The sequence below is a fragment of the Plecotus auritus genome (genome assembly GCF_963455305.1).
Source record: "Plecotus auritus genome assembly, chromosome: 1".
NCBI lineage: Eukaryota > Metazoa > Chordata > Mammalia > Chiroptera > Vespertilionidae > Plecotus > Plecotus auritus.
The window spans coordinates 222,394,764-222,411,311 of record NC_137770.1 but is presented as its reverse complement, the minus strand read 5'-3'; the positions used below and the strand labels follow the sequence as shown (position 1 = coordinate 222,411,311).

At 48.0% G+C, this 16,548-nt stretch overlaps 1 protein-coding gene across 14 annotated transcripts in view; it reads right to left on the bottom strand.

The window, feature by feature from the left end:
* Positions 1-16,548, bottom strand: part of APBB2 (amyloid beta precursor protein binding family B member 2) — a 433,025-nt gene that overhangs the window by 98,968 nt on the left and 317,509 nt on the right. The window contains exon 1 of one of the 14 annotated variants that reach the window (XM_080661211.1): positions 7,162-7,312. The exons of the other annotated variants lie outside the window; for them this stretch is intronic. The gene's annotated coding sequence lies outside the window, so the exon portion shown is untranslated. Of the gene's footprint in view, positions 1-7,161; positions 7,313-16,548 lie in introns of those variants that run through there. 14 annotated transcript variants of the gene reach the window in all.

Here is a 16,548-nt window from a genome sequence, read left to right as displayed (position 1 = left end):
GTCAGTGGTAAACAGTATGCAATGGTTAAAAAAATTCACCAGCTACCTAAATCAGAGGAATAGCTTTATGGACATTAGGAGTTCATTTCTGAGTAACAGAACCACCGGCATGTGTGTGTTAGGTGCCGATGAGCCGGCTCTGACTCCTGGTGGCCCTGTGACTGAGTGGTGTCCACTGTGTCCTGTCCTCGGCAGCCCTGCTCAGCTCCTGCAGGCTCAGGCCTATGGCTTCTTTCATGGAGTCACTCCACCTGCTACGTGGACTTCCTCTTTCCCTGCTGCCTTCTATTTTCCCAGCATGATTGTCTTTTCCAAAGATCCCTGCCTTCTCACGATGTGCCCTAGGTGGGACAGCTTCCGTTTTGTCATTCAGTGATGTTTCAGGCTTATCTTGGAGATACTGCGGGTTTGGTGCCAGACCACGGAAATGCAGTGAGTCATGTGTCATTTTTGGCTCCCCAGTGCTTATAAAAGTTGTGTTTACACGGAACAGTAGTCTATTAAGTGTGCAACAGCACTATATCTACAGAGATAATGTGCATGCCCTCACTGAAAATGCTTTATTGCTGGAAACACTAAACTTCATCTGAGCCTGTTGGAAAATGGCACCGAAAGACTCACTTGACGTGGGGTTGCCACAAACCTTCAATTTGTAAAAAAATGTAGTATCTGCTAAATGCAATGAAACGAGGTGTGATAAAATGAGGTACACCTGTACAGTGTTGCCCAAACCAGGTCGGCGGCAGCCGTGGACTCTCTAAAAACCCTTAATGAGAAGGGAATTTTATAGAAACCTTCTATTTAGAGAAACAAATAGGATTATAAACAAAACAGGCTTGAGAAGAACACGAATTTGCATGAGTGATACTGTGACCAACAGTGGGCAACAGAAGCAAGGCTCTGACGCGTCAACACGTGCACAGCGGAGGGAGGACCCCAGCTGCTGGCGGAAGCTGATGGGCAGCCACAGGGGGTGCTGGAGCACAGAGACCCCTCAGACTGGATCCTGCCCCAGGCACCCAGTTCTGTTAAGCATGACTCCTACTCCAGCACTCAGGGCGGGCGACCACAGGGTGAGCATGCAGCCGGGGCTGGCTTAGGTGTCTATTTTGCTGATGAAAAGGGTAATTACTGTGACATTACCTGGCTTCAAAAGAACCAGGTCATCTAACTCAATGTCTCACTGTTAGTGGTTTAAAGATCAAAGTGTTTAGGAAAAATAAATGCCGAGATGTACCCGCCTGGTAACGGATCACGATGATTTCTTTGCGTTTGTTGCTAAGCCAGGATAATGTCTGCATATATAATCACAGATGAATTTATTTTTAATGATTTCTATTAATGTAAGAACTGGCGGTCTTCTCACAGACTGTGACTGATACTTTCCCCAAGACACACTCCGCTTCCTTGGAAAGGTATGGGGATGGGTGCACCGGGGCAATTGGCCACCGTGAAGGCATAGCGGGAAAGCCTGCTCCAAGGCCTTGCCACGCCCCAGGCAGCCCCTCAGTGGGACTCCCTGAACCCGGCTCCAGGTCAGGGGCACCTTCACCTGACTGCGCGCAGGCCCTTGAACTCTAGCCTGGCTGCATCTGACCTCCCTACCTTCTCTCTCAGCTGGTGTCCTCCATGCTAGAACCAGGAGGCCTTCCTGACTTCCTCACCCCAGGCCCAAGTTCAGCCCATTTTACCTTCTGAAATGCCCTGGGCCCCCCTTTCCTCGCCTGCCCCCGCACCACGCAGGGACGAGCAGGCTCTCGCCTCCCTGCCTTTGTCTGTACTGTCTCCATGCCCCTGTCGAGGTTTAGGGCTCAGCTGAAGCCGGGTGGGCGCCCTGCCCGGTGCTGCCACGGCTCCCCATACAAGGTACTTGGTGCCATACATATTTCTTTATGAGTTTGTCTTCCCACAATTCCGTGCAGCTCCCTGAAGATGACTTGTGCCTTATTCATCCCCAATACCCAGTCGAGGCCGGGCTACAACCGGACCTGAGTGCCCGTCCTTCCTGAAGCACAGGCCTGAGCAGCCACCCGGTCAGCGGCAGGAGCGGGTCCTGTGGCAGCGGGCTGAGGGCTGGGTCTGAGCGAGGAGCTGGCCCACACTGAGGGCGGAGCAGCCTTCCTCCGGGCTGTGCTCCAGAGGCCTTTCCATCCTAGTCTCAACCACCATCAAGGCAACGTATTACATAACAACGAGGTGCGAGGAGGCATCACTTCTGAAGCCCATACTCAAGGGAAGCCAGTTTTGGCCCCCTTCCTCTGGCTGCTCTTCCTCCCGAGACGTATCCTAAAGTCATACACACAAAGTCTCACCACCCACAACTCCTTTTCCTTCAAAATGCCACAGTCAGCCCCATTGTTAGGCGGCAAAATCTCTTCAAAGCTCTATGGTCACCCACAGGAAGTCTAAAAATCTTGTCTGGATTTCAGGACTCCCCAGATTTGTCCCACCAACATCTTTCCTCCAACTGAGGAGCTCTCCCGTCCGCTCCAGAGCGTGGGTCTCGTGTCCACTCATGGCATCTCCCTCGCCTGCTGACCACTGGCCTCCTGCACGGTCGGGAGCCCCCTGCTCCTGCACTCTGTGCAGTCTAGCCCAGAAGCCTGCCTGGCCTGCTGGCCCTTGCTTGTGTCTAAAAGCTTATTACGGTATTTAAATCTGTACCACAAAGGATGGGAGCTGTGGTTGCCATGCAGGTCTCGGCTGTGTCTGTCCTCTCTCAGAGACAGTGCAGAACTGGAGGGCAATGAATTCTAGTCTTATTTTATTACTGGTTCCACTGAGGCAGTGGTCTGCAAACTCATTAGTCAACAGAGCCAAATATCAACAGTACAACGATTGAAATTTCTTTTGAGAGCCAAATTTTTTAAACAAACTTCTTCTAACACCACTTCTTCAAACGCCACTTCTTCAAAATAGACTCGCCCAGGCCGTGGTATTTTGTGGAAGAGCCACACTCAAGGGACCAAAGAGCCGCGCATGTGGCTCGCGAGCCGCAGTTTGCCAACCACAGCACTGAGGTATAGAACCTTGGGCATGGAGTCTAATGTCATCACTAAGTAAAGGGGATATGCCAAAAAATCATGAAAACACAATTTCCAAGAGCCCTTTCTGGCTCCGATGCGCTGTGATGCAAACTTCCAGATCCATCATGTTCTTACATAAATAGAATTTGCTTATGTTCTTATCTTCTTCAAAAGGACATCAAAAGGCATCTACAGACTTCTCACTGGTCACCTAGACCAGTGGTCGGCAAACTGCGGCTCGCGAGCCACATGCGCGGCTCTTTGGCCCCTGGAGTGTGGCTCTTCCACAAAATACCACGGCCTGGGCGAGTCTATTTTGAAGAAGTGGCGTTAGAAGAAGATTAAGTTTAAAAAATTTGGCTCTCAGAAGAAATTTCAATCGTTGTACTGTTGATATTTGGCTCTGTTGACTAAAGAGTTTGCTGACCACTGACCTAGACTAACATTTCGAAGTCCCATCTACAGCCGTCTGGGCAGGCGGTGCCTGGGCCACTTCAGTAATATGAAATCTCAATCCATCAGCCTGTCTCCCATTGCTGGAACATTTCTAGTGAACCAGAATATTTTTCCCCCCTAAATAATGAGCTGAAACTTGCCTCCCTGCGACTTTTGCTTGTGGGATCGAGCTCTGCTTCCTGGGGCAGCGTGGGAATAAGCTGACCTTGTGAGTAACACGCAGCCCGGACCTGTCTGGCAGTAACACCCCTTTCTTTTCTATTAGACTCCCTTCCACTCTGTCTGTCCCCAAACCTCCTCGGTTAGGGTCCCTTACCACATCTCCACAATTTGATACAGTCCTCCTCTCCAGAATCCACATTTGCTCAGGTCAAATACACACTATGTTTGAAGCCAGGAACTTGTGAAGGCTGGCAAGGGACAGGCATTCGAATAATAGTATTTGATCTGAGCAATCGTATATAATAAAAGGCTAAAATGCAAATCAACAGTGAAGCAGCCATCTTAAATAAAAACTGCTGTTTGAAATTTTAACCCTGCTATTTGGCTTCTGTAAATGCTTGCTTGCTTAAATAATAAGGGAAATAAGACTACTCCCACTTCAGAGAGGCCATTAAACCTTCCCTGGACGAAGTTATCAGTGCTGGCACCAGGCCAAGCCTTTGGTTGAGGTCTCAAGGCCCCAGCACATAGGGGCTCTTTAAGAACTTGAAAAGGGGGCCAGAAACACCCCATATTTGGGAGACAAAAACATATAAATAGGGAAAGCTCCTCCATGTTGGGGCCCAGAATTTGAGAGACATTTTCCTCTGGATCTGCGCGTAATAAATGTAACTCCATCTCTCTAAGTATTGCCTGGTTCTTCTCTGGTTTTCTGTAACAACAGAACTGCGGAAAGACCGGTCGCTATGACATGCACTGACCACCAGGGGGCAGATGCTCAACGGAGGAGCTGCCCCCTGGTGGTCAGTGTGCTCCCACAGAGAAAGCATTGCTCAGCCAGAAGCTGGGCTCATGCTGGCAAGTGCAGCTGCTCCTGCAGTGCTAAGGACCCCTCAGGGGATGTTCAACTGCTGGCGTGGGGAGCGGGCCTAAGCCAGCAGTCGGACATCCCCCAAGGGGTCCCGGACTGTGAGAGGGTACAGGCCAGGCTGAGGGACCTCCTCTCCCCACCCCCCCCCGCCCAATGCACGAATGTTGTGCACTGGGCCTCCAGTATCATTATAAATGTGGTAAAACAAGTACAAGAAAAAGCCTACTCTGAAGTATTGCCTCCTAACCCACGAGGGATGTTTCAATGACCATTTGCATGCATATGAATTATGTTCAGACTCGAATTGTATGTAAAAACCCTTTCCTCCCAGCCTATCTTTCTGTAAACCACAGAGTTGTTACTACTGCAGAGGGCGGGCCCCACCTGCAAATAAGGACAAAACAGCAGCAAAGAGATTTGGTCCAAACATCCCATTTCTAGCCCTCTGTGATAAAGGGCCTTCTCTCCTCTTTGCTCCACCTACACAGGGCCTGGGGGGAGGAGTCCTGTTTCAAGACTGCCTGCTCTTACATTCTGATTGTGCTCTGAAAAGCTTGTTTTGAGGGTGGGAGGAGGGACCAGGGAGAAAGGGAGTGAGAAATGTCATCTTCCTAGATGGCCAATCCAGAGGTTTCTTTCTCTCTCTCTCTCTCTCTCTCTCTCTCTCTCTCTCTCTCTCTCTCTCTCTCACACACACACACACACACACACACACACACACACACACACACACAGGACTTTGTTTTCTAATTTCACTCTGTGGCATATGCACCACACGTGAGCATCATTAACAGCACAAAGCTCAGGCTCTAGCCTGGTAAACTCAACTTTCTTTTTCCTTCCTTGCAAGCTTAAGATGCTGACTTAGTAAATTCTAAAAGGTGTCCCCCAGGAGCTTATCCCCCGGGTAAAGCCATTCTCCACAGGGAGTCCCTCGCCAGGCACCTCCATGAGACCGCACAGGCCGTGTAAGCAGCAGATCTGAAACTTTACCACCTGCAAATAGTCCAGGTGGCGTGGGCGGACCTGAATTGGTAGCCGTCCCTAAAGCAGTCTTGCTGTTCATATTCAGAGCAACGGCTTCCCAATGAAAAGACCCACAGGTAGGAACTCGCCAACCGCTGAAAACAGCCTCACCATTGGCTCACACAGGACTTATTACTTTAGACGAGGGGGTTCGCATCCAAACAGCCAGCCCTCATCTTCCAGAACCTTCCACTACCTCCAGAGGTCAGGCTCACAAGTTCTCTTTATCATCCCCTCTGGAAGGCTGGTCCTGGGAGTGTCCCCACCCAGTCTATGCCATTTCCTGCTCCCTCCTCCCTGCTGAGCACAGACAGCAGCTCCTCCTCAGGGAGGACAGCGGCCTCAGTGCAGTCCGCTCAGCCAGCCAGGTGGTTCACTGAGATCCACTCTAAAGCGATGGCCTGTGTCTCCTTACTTTGCCAAGCAGTAACCATGATCATGCCTTCAAGGAGAAACATTTCAAAACCTTATCCTTTTATCAAAAATGGAGAGAGGTTCCCGGCCGGTGTTGCTCAGTGGTTCAGCATCGACCTATGAACCAGCAGGTCACGGTTTGATTCCTGGCCAGGGCACATGAGTGGGTTGCAGGCTCGATCCCCAGTGGGGGGCGTGCAGGAGGCAGCCAGTCAATGATTCTCTCTCATCATTGATGCTTCTGTCTTTCTCTCCCTCTCCCTTCCTTTCTGAAATCAATTAAAAAATATATTTTAAAAAATGGAGAGAGGTGAAGCGTTTAAGGAGCACGAATCGGCAGTTATAAGACAGTCACAGGATGTAAAGCACATCACAGGGAGTACAGTCAATAACACCAGTAACTATGTGTGGTGCCAGGTGGGCACTGAAAATACCAGGGGGAGCACTTTGTAAAGTACGTGACTGTCTAACCACTATGCGGTGCACCTGAAACTAATACAAAATAACACTGAGCGTAAACTGCAATTGAAAAACAAAAAATGTGGGGAAAAGGGAGCTTTTATTAAGTGACAGAGCTATGGAATGGAGGAGATTAAAGCCTCCACTGGGCCCGATGGGCGGGCTGACATTCAGAGCCCTGGAGATGCACAGACCCAAGGCGTAAATGCCTTTCACGTCAGAGTTCTATGCTTTCCACAGGTTGCTCGGAATTCCACATATGTGGGCCCAGAATAGAGATGGAAATGGAGCCAGTCCTTCTGGCTATTAGCCTGGAGCCAAACCTCACCGATAAAACTCGAGAATACGTAGCATAAGCAAGTCCTAATATTACTTCTCCAAGGAGCGGGAGAAGCCTCCTTACACAGCATGGCACGTAACTAAATATTCCGTCAGCTTACTGCTAGTGCGCCTGTGAGACTGCCTCGGCCACCTGCCAGTGACCACGTCCCTCGTTCAGCTGCCCATCACCTTCCCCAAACAGGGCCAGAGACAAAGAGGATTAGGGACCCAGATGCAATTCAACACTTTGCTTTAGAACTAGGACACACGACAATGATGATGATAAAATGTTAAACAAAATAAAGTTCTGTCTCTCAAAGACAAGGACGGCTGTGACAGTGGCATGTGGCATGGAGACAGACAGCAAGTGAGCTTTGCCAGACACGAAGGCACCAGGAAGGGGGAGAAGCGAAAATCAATGGTTACCTCTCTCTGCATCCGGGAAGGCATGAGGGAACAGAGCAGAAAACAGCACGTTAGCATTCACACAGCATCCGGCAAATACTAGTAAAACCACCCCGTTGACAGCAGCTCGGAGCACTGCCATCCCATCTTATTCCCCAACTCGGCTGCAATTAATAACCTTTCGGTGCTTATTTTAGCTGAACTCTTACACCGAAGTGTGTATTTTGAGCCATGTTACCATGAAGCCAAGAGAACCAGCTGAGTTTACAGGCAACATATCAGCCGGGGGAGGTAATCGAGCTTAAAATATCCCAAATACAGGAAACTGTTTGCAGTAAACACAGGCAGGGCACGTAGCCCCGTGTTCCAGCTCCACCTGCTCCCAATAAAAACCATATGGGAACAATGACATGGAAACGGCCGTACCTGTTTTACCAACACGCCTGACATTCTATTAATAGAGCTGCAATGTTATAATCTAGGGACTTTCACTGAAGTGCCTCAGGAGAGGGCCACAGGACGGGGGGGGGGGGGGGGTGGAGACAGAGCAGGTCAGGACAGAGGTGGGAAGGGGGAGGGCCAGTGAGTGAAAGCTGAAAGGGTGAGGACAGGGAGATGAGCCAGGGAAGCAGAGAAATGCTGAGAGCAATTGGAGGACTGCGGCCAAACACTTTAAGTTCCATCCCTGGAGCCGCCCGGAGCCACTTAAACTCCTGACTGAGTGCTCACCATCCCCTTCTGCTCTTGTCACAGCCGCTGAAAGCGTGTGAGAGCAGAGCCCCATGTTGGTCACATGTGTGCATTAAACATAGAGCAACTGGATGGCAGAGGCGGGGGCGCCAGTCATATGGAGGCAAGGAAAAAACCCGCATTTTCAGGCACCCTGTGGCCAGGGTCACGGCAGCGAGCGGGACCCTGCAGATATGAAAGCTAAATGTGTGATGTGAAATGCAAGCTCACCGGACAGGGAGCCACAGTCATTACGTGGAAAGGCAGAGCTGCACGTCCTGACAGGGCATCACCACGGCGCACTAAGAGGAGAAACCAAACAGGCAGACAATCCACGTCACCGATATCCGGTCTCATGTGAAAAGCAACAGAGTCTGAGTGTGTGCTGTGATATATGCACAGTAGTAAGTCTAGAACAACACAGCACCCAGACTGTCGGCGGGAGGAGGGACCTGTGGCCCTCTCCTTGGATTTGCTAGGTACCACTGATGACGGGATGCGGGGAAGTCACCTCCGCTCATGTCCCCCTGCTCTGCCTTGGACCCACTACCCAAGTTAGTCTTTGGAGGCAATCAGACCATTAGCAAAGGATCCACAGACCTGGATTCGAAATTAATGTTGAGTAAACATGAGAAGCTTACCCTCTCTGAGTCTTGGGTTTCTCATCACCGACTATCAGGCGTCCTCAAACTACGGCCCGCGGGCCACATGCGGCCCGCCGAGGACATTTATCCGGCCCGCCGGGTGCCGCTGCTGTCCTGCTTAGCAGCTGACTCGTCCCAGGCCCGCAGTGCACATAGGAATTTGTTCATAGTTTTTTTTTTAAACTATAGTCCGGCCCTCCAACGGTCTGAGGGACAGTGAACTGGCCCCCTGTTTTAAAAGTTGGAGGACCCCTGGACTAGATGGTAAGTCAAGGAATTGCACAGTGCTCAGATTTTTATCAGAAGCAGACCTGTGAACTGCTTGACTCTCACTACAAAGAATGAGCAGCTGGCATTTCCTTGACTAGATTTTGACATATACCCAACTGTTCTTAATTTGTTACTCTGCATAAAAAGCTTATGCCTATGAATGGCAAAAAAACAAACACTGCTCAATAACCTTAAATCTAAAGACCTAAGTATATGACATGATTCTTTGTGTATCATTATTATTGGAGCCTTGGTTATTTTAAATCAGACCCCTTACTAGCATTCACTTAAGGAAATAACATCGATATGTAGCCGCTGTGTTTTTTCCATTAGGGCTGAACGTGGAAAAAACAACACTACAAACTTTTAACAAGGTTAATTGTGTTGGGGGTAATAGATACTGCTTGATTTAAGTGAAGTGAAAATCAGCCATAAACAGGGACTTTAGAATGATCTCTGAAATGTCCTTTAAAAAATGTAGAAGAGTCTCAGTGGCAGCGGCTCCACCGATTTGACACCTTATAAATTTGCTGGGGGGGAAACATCAGCACCCAGGCGGGCTTCTGCCTGAGACACACCATCCTGAGACTTGGAGAAGGCTATATTTAGTCAGGCACAAGCTCACTCCCTTCTCACTGTACAAGACACCAGTGGGAAGAACTAAACCCCAGAAAGAATTCCACACCAGCCGCACAGCCAGGGTTGCCTGACCAGCATGCTCTCTGGGGCTGTTTCTTGGGAAAATGAATGTGGGAGTAATTGGCATTGTTTTCATTAAAATAAGCCTGGCATAACAGAACTACTTGGCATGTGTAACTGGGCATCCAAATGAATAGGAAATTCCCCCCCAAATAAATAGCACACCAGAAGGACAATGTCTGTTCTGGCTTTCTGGAAGACATTTCCTAACCCCCGGCACGGCCACCTATTTCTCATGCAGCACACAACCACACAATCTGAGCCCGGAGAGCAGACCCGCCAGTGTACGTCTCCCTCCATTTTCACAGAACTCTGTGCTTCGCGCTACTTTTTGATGCTTGTCTTCCATCACCGGGGGTCTTAGAGTACCAGCACAGGCCAGCATCCTCCACGTGACAACTAAGTTAAAACTATAAAACTGTCATGAAAACTCCATGCCAACTGCTGAACCTGAACCTGTTTATTTGTGGCCCCCTCCCAAACCCCCAGCTTCAAGTGTTTGTGTTTTTTTGTCACTGACATTGATTAGCTATTCACTCTTGGTCAAGGCCCTTAACCTCTGTGTTCCTCAGTTTCCTCATCTGTAAAATGGGAATAACACGGGTACTTCTAAGAGTGCTGTAAGGATTACTCTTTAATCTGCATAAGGCTCGCACAGCCAGATGGTGTGTGCAGTGTGCACCTGAGGTGCCTGCTAACCCGTGTGGTAACTCTAGACTCTCGATTCCAATAATTACAGGCTGTTGTTGTTCCTTGTGATTAAGCCCCTATCCCAGTGGTCGGCAAACTCATTTGTCAACAGAGCGGCAAACCGTGGCTCAAGAGCCGCATGTGGCTCGAGAGCCGCAGTTTGCCGACCACTGAATTAGGGGATGAAGAGGGAGATATGCCAACGGAAGGTTCCTTCCTAACCTTTTGGATCCTGGAACCTTTTGGAATCTGATAAAAACGCTCCAGAAAGAAATGTGCGCTGACCCACAGTTTTATGCACACTCTTAGGTGGGTGGGGCCAAGGTTCAATAATCCCTGAAACTCACTCACAGACCCCTTTAGTATCCACACCCGTCAGGGGAAAGTCCTCTGACCTAAATGGAATGCGGGTTTTATGCAAATTTACCATCTGGTGTGTGGTGAGTTACAAGAAAATGAAGCTCAGGGAAAAGGTTCTGTCCTTCCCAGGACCCCGTGGCTGCAGCAGAAACACCCTCTCTGACCAAGTGTGCCCCTTCCTTCCCCACCTCCCAGCTCCGGCCCCAGCACAGCACAGCCTGTACCTGGAAGAGGAATTGCAGCTTCAACGGGACTAGTTGTGAAGCTGAGGCCCTAAAGTGGTGCAAGGTCATTGAAATGCAAGGCACATCCTTCTAAACAAAGGGTTTTCTCATGCCGCTGGAGAGAAGACACAATAGTTACCAGTCAGCTTACTAATGAGGGAAAAAAACATATTTGAGAGGCAACAGGAAGTATTTTTTAAAAATCCATCTTTCAAGACAGCACAAATGAACAAGTGTCTGCTCTCATCTGTTGTGTATTATAGTTAAAAAACAAAACAAAACAATCTCACTTATCTGAATATCTGAGCAAAAGAATACAAGCATGACTTATATTTAGTTCTCAAGTGAGAAATAACTCACAGAGTGTTACAATCCCATGGTATAAAATTTAGGGCATAATCAAAAGATAAAAGCTATGTAAATTATACCTGAATTATGAAACCATGGGCTGGATCCCTTCCTGAAAGTTGAAATGGTAAAACAAAAACAAAAACTACTTGATGCCCAGGAGGCTCCTATCTGACAAGGTGTGAATATTTACAGGCTTTGATGCAGAGAGGGAAAACGACAGCTCTTCACTCGGGGAAAGTGAATTCCATGCAGTAAGCGCCATGAGGGCACAGACCACGGGCAAGGTACAAACAAGACTCCTGGTTAAAACCACGGTGAGCCGGAGGACGAACTCTCTTCCCCAGCCACAGCGGAGGGCTTCCTGTGGGCAAGGCACATTCTTAAACCAGTTCCTAAATTTTCCTAAATTTTTAAGAGGATTTAGGGCTATCATGATATGGCCAATCCCATTTCTTTGTGCTGACAGAAGGCACACTGGTGTAGATGACACAAAAAGCCAAGGCACTTGGCCTTCATTTAAATTTTGTAAATGTCCATCCAGATAACATTATTCCTGACTAGAGGCCCGGTGCACGAAAATCGTACACGGGTAGGGTCCCTCAGTCTGGCTGGTGATCAGGACCGATCTGTGGGGCGACCGGTGGGGCGATCGGGGCCCCCACTCACACCTGCCTTGGCCTGGCACTGCCTGCTCACCTGCTCCACCATCCTGCCACTGTCCCGCTCTCGTCGGGGCCCAGCAGCACCTCCACTGCCGCCTGCTGCCAGCGCCACCCCCTGGTGGTCAGCGCACACCTAACTCTGGGTTGGTTGAACTCCCGCCCATGGGGACAATTTGCATATTAGCCTTTTATTATATAGGATGTTTGATAGGATAAGGGTCTCAAGATCTGGGTGGCTCTTACTAAACGCTATTATTGCTAAATGTGAAAATGTAGTACCATATTTTTGCAGAGGCAGCTGCAAGTGGATGAGCTTCACCTGAATTGCAACCAGAACTGCAAATGGATTAAGTGCAGCCAACTGCAAAGAAGAAATTAACAGGCAATTAACCAAATAGTATACATAAGCAATGGCTAAGCCTCCCTCCTGGGGGAGAAAGGACTTCGGACATGAGTCCCCTGTCTCCTTTACTTGTTGCAAGTAAACGAAACTACCTAACAATCACACAACCACGTCTAGTTTTTTAATAGAACACCCCAAGCACCAAACCCTTTGATTTTGGTAACACTGACCCTCTATAAACTCAATAATACCTAAACAAAAATAGACATCAACACTAGGAAAACTGATTGCTAATAACAAAATAGAACAGCAGCTCCCCTTTATTGAGCCTGCTACCAGCCAGGCTGTCTTGGGTGTGCATTATATGGCCTCGCCCCACAATAACCCTGCAGAGGAAGCATTTCATGACGCTCATTTCACAAACAAGGAATCGAAAACCCATGGAACTGAAGTTAACTTGCTCGAACCCCCACAGCTAGAAAGTGGTGGATCCATAAGTGGAACACAGGTCTGCCCGGCCAGTCTTCTCCTTTGTTTTTGGGGCACCTGGCACCTAGGCCCGCCTCCCTCTCAATTAATGGGCTCCTCAGAACCCCACCTTTGGATGAGGAGAGGTGGCCTCTGCTTGTGTCTCTCTCCTGATGGGATTTTTGGTTCCATCACTGCTGGGCCTGGTGACAAAAATTAAGTGCTATGTTTGTTCTGAATAACTGTCTGGGGCAAAGACTGAGGATTTCATCCTTTGCTCAGCAGCCGCTTACCCTGTTGCTCTCCTGCTTATGATCCCACTCAAACTTCCCACCCATCTCTCTAACCTCACTTCCTGCCTCTCCTATGCCCGCTGGGCTCCAGCCACACCTGGATCCTTCTGTTCTCCAACAGGTACACAGGCCTGTCTCTGCCCTAGAGCCGTTGTGCTCTCTATTCCTGCTGCCTGGGTCACATTTCCTCATGTCTTCCATGGAGGACTCCTCCCCCCCCATCACCTCCAGTCACTGCCGACACTCACAGCCATCTAAAGCTACCCTGCTTATTTGTTTATTGTCTGTCCTTCCTTCTCCCTGTGAATCTCAAAAAAGAAAACACCTACTAAGAAGGGCTTGTGGTGGTTAACTGCACTCAAATTTAAAAAAACACAGATCCTAGCAGCCATTTCTACACAGGGGCCTCTCACACAAGCTGTACTTCAGGGAAAGCCTGTCCTGAACAGCCTGCCTACGCTGGAGTCAGCCTTTATAAAGCAGTTCCCTATTTCAACCAATAGGACTGAGGCTTTTCCCATTCAATTGGAGCTGTGCAGCACCAACCAATCAGAGCAGCTCCATTCTGACCAATCAGGAAAGTGCCTTTTGGCTCAATCAAACTGTGAAGATTTGGAGTCCTCATTTGCATGACTAGGGGCAGGGACTTGTGCTTATACAAGCCAGCTCCCCTCTGGCTGGGGGAGCTCGCTTTCCCCATGGAAGACTGAAGACTGTTGTCCCTGCCAAGATGTCTCACACAGGCCAAACAGTCTGGCCCTGGGGTGGGCCTCACAGCTATGCTGTAGCACAATTGAGCTGTTTTGCACTGAAAAAAGTTTCCTTCTTCTCCGCACCCCAAACTGGGGATTTCTGTTGGCACTGAATTGGTGCCAATGACCATTGGTTGATGATTCCCACGGTGTTGTTCAATCACCCCTACCTGGCGCATAATATGTAGTCAATAAGTATTTTTTTTTTAAATATATTTTATTGATTTTTTACAGAGCGGAAGGGAGAGGAGGGATAGAGAGTTAGAAACATCGATGAGAGAGAAACATCGATCAGCTGCCTCTTGCACGCCCCCTACTGGGGATGTGCCCGCAACCAAGGTACATGCCCTTGACCGGAATCGAACCTGGGACCCTTGAGTCCGCAGGCCGACGCTCTATCCACTGAGCCAAACCGGTTTTGGCAAGTCAATAAGTATTTTTGAACGACTGAATAAATAACTAAAAAGGGTAAACGAAGGACTTTTCTCCTTATACCTGATTAGGTTGGTAAGAACCTAAGGGAACGATGTCGTGAATAAAAGGGAGTTGGCTGGATTTTTTTCTCCCGTTACTATTTATCACAGACATCACTTTAAAAATGATGTTAGTTCATATTCCATTTTCATGTCATCTGAAACAAAGTTAATAAAACATATTTCACCTGAATGGGCAGGAGGCGAGTTCTGAAAAGATTAATCTCTTGTGACTATTTGAAAGCAAAGCAAATCTATACTCTGATCATCTCCAGCAGGAACAACCATCTTGTTCCCAGAGCCCCTAACCAGATTCCTTCTTCAGAACATCTGTCTAAATGAAAAACGGCGCTTCTGCTTCTAAGGAAATCAATATATAAATTCCCCCTGTACACTGATTTCTATCAAGATTTACTGACTCCCTAGATAATTTTCTTAATAATTGTACCCGAAGAGAAATAAACCTTTGTGTATCATTTAGGGAAAAGAACCCAGGCAATGCATTCCCACAAAGGCTGAGGCAGAGAAGTTGGGAGACCTGCACAAGAGGGCCCCCACTTCTTCACCCCCCTACCTTATCCCCCCAGCCCAAGGCCCTGAACTACCTTAGCAGGAGTTAGCTTCTTGATACAGGCTGAAAGAATACACCTTTCTTATTCAGAAAGGTTATTTTCTTAAAAATATATTTTTAATTGATTTTTAGAGAGAGGAAGGAAGAGGGATAGAGAGAAATATCAATGAGAGAGAAACATTATCGGCTGCCTCCTGCACTCCCCCTACTGGGCATTGAGCCCGTAACCTGGACATGTGCCCTGACAGGGAATCGGACTGTGAACTCCTGGTTCATGGGACAATGCTCAACCACTGAGCAACACAGTCCGGGCAATAAAGTTACATTTTATATATATATATATATATATATATATATATATATATATATATATATGTATATATATATATATTTTAAATATATTTTATTGTTTTTTTACAGAGAGGAAGGGAGAGGGATAGAGAGCTAGAAACATCGATGAGAGAGAAACATCGATCAGCTGCCTCCTGCACACCCCCTACTGGGGATGTGCCCGCAACCAAGGTACATACCCTTGGCTGGAATCGAACCTGGGACCCTTCAGTCTACAGGACGAGGCTTTATCCACTGAGCCAAACCAGTCAGGGCATAAATAAATATATTTTTTATTGATTTTTTTACAGAGAGGAAGGGAGAGGGATAGAGAGTTAGAAACATCGATGAGAGAGAAACATGGATCAGCTGGGGATGTGCCCGTAACCAAGGCACATGCCCTTGGCCGGAATCGAACCCAGGACCCCTCAGTCCGCAGGCCGACGCTCTATCCACTGAGCCAAACCAGTTAGGGCAAGGTTACATTTTATATGCAGCTAGTCTCCTTGTTTCATCATCTTTTTTTCTTTTCTGTCAAATATGATAATACTAAAAAAACAAAAACCACAATTCCATGACAGTAGCGTCCTATTTTTACTGAGTTTACCTTCCTATTATTGTCCATATTTGTTAGTATTTGACAAACAAACATACCATCTTGAAGAAGCTCAAGTGTGGGCTTGGGATGTTTGAATAATGGTTTATCACAGCCCACCCTTCTCCAGGAAGTCTCAAGTCTGGTTTTCAGAATACCACAAAGCTGGCCAAAAGGTGACCGAGACTTCTTACTTCCAAAGGACAAGGTCCCTATTTCAGTTGTCACTGTGGGTTCCATTCAAGTCCTTTAAATCAGGGGATGCAAACTATGGTCCCTGGATCATAAACCACCTACCCTCTGCCTGTTTTTAGAAACAAGATGTCACTGAAACACAGCCGCACCCATCTACCCACTATTTTCCGTGGCTGCTTTTGTGCTACAATGACAGAGTTGAGTAGATGCAACAGAGACCATTCGGCCCCAAAGCCCCAAATATTTAAAATCTGGTCTTTTCCAGAAAAGGTGGAGAACCCTGCTTAGATGACAACCTGACTCAGGCATGCAACATACAATGTGGACAAAGAGATTAGGACCAGTAATGAAAATGCGAGGCCCCATGTGGAAAAATTATTAAGGATTTCAAGATGGTAATGCAGAGCATTACAACAAGTTTGCATCACACCTGTGCAACTAGCTTGAGCAGCTGGAATAATCCTTGTTATAGGGGACAAACTCCGGGGCCAGCTAGAAGCTATCCCACCCAGACGCAGGAATAAGAGGTCCCTTCCAATTTGTATCTTCTTTAGAACCGAAGAAACCTTCCACTCAGCTGACATTTTACATGGACATCCAACACGAGAACCAGAATTCACACAGAGCTCTGCCCCGTTCATTTATTTCACGAAGGTCACCAGCAGGCTGTGACTCTTCTTAGAATGCTTAAGGGGGCCAGGGGGAGAAAAATGAAAAACAAAACACACTGGACTACTTGAAAATAGCATTTTCATGTAA